At 33.9% G+C, this 4,001-nt stretch overlaps 1 long non-coding RNA gene across 1 annotated transcript; it reads left to right on the plus strand.

Annotated features, from left to right (window-relative positions):
- The first annotated feature begins 2,727 nt into the window (after positions 1-2,727).
- Positions 2,728-3,462, plus strand: LOC149156411 (uncharacterized). Its single transcript, XR_016262332.1, has 3 exons — positions 2,728-2,789; positions 2,909-2,967; positions 3,075-3,462. It is a non-coding gene; the product is annotated as an uncharacterized LOC149156411 (long non-coding RNA).
- The last annotated feature ends 539 nt before the right edge of the window (positions 3,463-4,001 follow it).

Consider the following 4,001-nt stretch of genomic DNA (forward strand, 5'->3'; position numbering starts at 1 on the left):
ACAGAAGTACATACTCCATACTTTTGAATTTGAACCTATGACTTCTTAAAGAAACACATATTCTCAATAATTAAACCCACTCAATTATAATTTTAAAATTATAAAAAATAATAATTCCAACATAAATTAGAAAAATAAAATAAATTACAAAATATTAGTAAAAAACTTTAAAATGAATAAAAAACCCAACATAAATTATAAAATATTAATGAAAACTTTAAAATGAATGAAAAACTTTAAAATAAATCAAAAAACCCAACATTCTCTTTTTAATATTTTTTTTCATAATTTCAAATTATCTCTTTAAAAATTAGACATTTTACATTGTTATACGTAGTTTTTCCCAAGAAATAACTCAAAACATTATAAATAATTGTAAAATCTTATATTTTCAAAATCACTTGATATTATGCTAAATCTATATCATCAAATATTTATATATATTTTTTATAAACATTTAATCTAAAAATTTATAACAAAGATAAATATCATCAAATATTACTTACATTATAGATACTTCACTTAAAAGGTAAATGACAAAAGAGGCTAATACATTTTAGGCATATATATTTCTAAAACCATAATATGTGGTAAAAAAACTATGAGAACACAACATTTTTTTAAACAATAGGAAAACCTATGTATATATATATCAAAATATGAGACGTATATATAAAATATAATATAATGTATAGGCAAAATATGAGACGTATATATAAAATATAATATAATGTATAGTCAGAAAAATATGAAATTAGAAAATATATTTGTGTATATGTATATATTAATTTAGAAAATATATTTGTGTATATGTATATGTCAATCTACATTTATCTTAACTCTGAATCTATTACGCATTGAGAAGAATCAAATCTTTTTTCACTCTAAAAGAAGTTTGAATCTTAGGAAATTGGATCTTGGTAGATCTGAAGTTAAGATGGATCTAGGCTAATTGTAATTGTAAATATAATTATTAATTTTATGGTTTTTATTTTATTTACCATACTTGAATCAAATGTGAAGGAAAATCTTGGATAAAATATAATATTACAGTGTTATATGTTACCCAATATTTATTACCACCCCCACATAATAAAATGTGACAAGAGTGGGGGAAAATACTAACTAAAATGTAATATTAGTACATTTTAACTAATATTTATCGTCACCCCGGGCCTAAATATTACATTTTACTCAATATTTCCCCTCACCCCTGCTAATTTTATAGTTGAGTTTGTTTATTTTTAAATTTCAAATATAAAGAAAAATTATGATAAGAAGTGGACTAGTTAAGGGAAAATATTCGATAAAATGTTATATTATAGTATTGTATTTTACCAATATAACCTAGTAAAAAGAGGATGGAGGTAGGCAGAAATATTAGATAAAATGTAATAATTACATTTTAGCTAATATTTCCCCATCTCCTCCCCTCACCCCAATTCACTTTCATAATTAAGCTTATTTATTTCTAAAATTATTATCCTAGATCCATCATATCTCTATAGAATCATTATTACACATAAATTAAAAGTATTACATATATCATGTTAAAGTGACTATCAAAAAAGTCATTAGGATGAAGAAATTATTGTTTTGAATGTTGTTCAATCCTACCTAACCCTACTCTTCTTTAAAACGCGTTCCTAAATCACCAAAGAGCCTCCAGGAGAATGATGAGTAAGTTAGGCCATTTCTGGCAAGCCACATACATCCACAGCCCCTAATCCTCTCTTTGCTCACCACTATCAAGTGGAAAACTCAGGAGTTAAGTCCAAATCACCAAATAGCCTCCAAGAGCATGATGAGTAAGTTAGGCCATTTCTGACCAGCCATATGCATCCACGACCCCCAATCCTCTCTTTGCTCGCCACTATAACTCCAGAGTTGAGTCCATCTATTCCATGCAATAGATGCATTAAAAAATGTACAAACTACTCACATCATCATGAACAACGTGGGGATACACAGTAGCATGAATCCACTCTTAGAAATTATATATTATTATCCTCCCTCATTCCCGTCTTACCCATGAATCAACTCTGTAAAACTCTAGAGGGTAGATTTTATTAAAAAAAATATGAAACACTTTAAACGAAACCCCAACACTATAATGATTTGGACTCTGGTTTCGAACACTCGCGTGCTTCTCTCATCCTTTGCGGGGATGTCACGATCTCATTAACTTAAAATGCATAACTATAAAAAAAAAAAATTAAGGGTGGGGTCAGTTCGTTAACCCTTTCTTCTTAACCAAATAAGTTTAACTATTATTTACAGTCTCCGCCAAACCTTCACTCATCTACCTACATATTTATGCTTTGTTAGGCTCGGTCCAGCCATTACGCATGCTAATATACCAATATAAAACCTTAGGTAATATCATACCCATTGTACGTGGCTTACTGCCGTGCTAATGTTTGGTAACAGTGACTTAATGTATTGGAACCTTGCTGTCATATCCGGCTCATTATACATGCTAAGTGCCACGTGGTAAATGTGTAAGAGCCCAGCTCACCCTTTTCCGTGGCCAGATGGCTCAACTTCACGTGAAGTCATGTGCCTTGCGGAGGGTTGGCCCACACGGGGTTTCGCGCCAGGACCTCCCGCTTAAATCAACGATGGAGATCTATTCACCTTCATCGAACGGTTCTGGTTTGTTTAGGGTTTGTCATTCGATATTTATTCACCGGGTTCTTCGGACAGAGCTCATTTGCAGTCCACCGCTACAGCCGAGCCCTTCCACACTTCGACTGACCTCTCTGCAACGGCTCCGGTTCCTAGTTCAGGTAACGATTCTTCTGTTATCTATCTGTTACTCCTATTTGCAGTCGGCTCCATAGTTATAATTTCGTTATTCTTGAAACCCTCTGCATACCCTATCTGTGCTCGGTTGTTCACCGTGTAGGTTATGCACAAATCAGTTTGCCAGCGTGCAGGAGGATTTGGGACTAGCGAAGCTTACAGGTATGCTCACCCTGTCTACCAGTTTCTTCTTAGTAAATGGCTTACGGTAATGTTGTGTGATGACTGCGGGCTGAGACATGGCTTGTGTTTTCTGCTTAATGTCTCAGGTCGGATTCCATATTTCAAACCCTTGTGCACTCAACAGACGGCCTCTCCATGCCGGTCTGTCCTGTATGAGCCCTTAGGGTTATGGCTTTCACGCCTTTTACCTATACTTCTGTGCATTTGATTAGTTAGGGTCTCAGGGTTCGAATGTTATTGTCTGTATATTTGAAGCTCGTCCGAGCTATTGACAGATATCTGAAGCTATGTTACTTTATAATAACAGATATGTGAAGCTACGTTACTTTATAATAGCTGTGTCATTTGTGGTTTACCGCTGTCTCCCACGTCTGGACTTCTCACGGCTACAGTAAGGTTTCGCAGTTTCTTAACGAATACTTGTTTTCTATTCACAGAAATTATCAATAATTACTAATGGTCATGTCGTTCTTACATTGCCGGTTCATATGGGAGTTTTATATTCAACATGTTGCTGTTGGTTCATTTCTCTGTTGCTCAATGGAATCATAGTCTTTATGGGTTTACTGCAATATGCGTTATTATGGTTTAAATCTTGATGATTCCACATGCATTTAGTTCTTGCAAGTCTGTTCCCTTATATATATGTTAACAGCGACATCGAGGTTAGTCCTGCACTCGTTATATGAGTGCAGAGACTGCCTCTCCGCGAACAGCTATTTACAGTGGTTCCTAACTGCCGGGTTAGTACATGGTTAACATTCAGGTTGTATTTTCGTATTGCTGCCCTTAACTCGACATTATGTTTTGGCTTCCTGACAATAGGTTAGGTACTTTTTGGTTCTGTTACATGTGAATGTAAAACCCGCTGCCGGGTCTGATATTATGGTTTGGCTAGCACCACTATTATTAGCTATGCAACGCTTTTCTTTACAGCACTATTCCATAATAATGTTTTCACTACACAGTGTTAGTTTTATGTGATATTTCATGCTCAAACAACATTTGTTCAT

The sequence above is a fragment of the Pinus tabuliformis genome, chromosome 9, assembly GCF_031772625.1.
Source record: "Pinus tabuliformis cultivar Carrire ecotype Pingquan chromosome 9, CPIR1, whole genome shotgun sequence".
NCBI classification, from domain to species: domain Eukaryota; kingdom Viridiplantae; phylum Streptophyta; class Pinopsida; order Pinales; family Pinaceae; genus Pinus; species Pinus tabuliformis.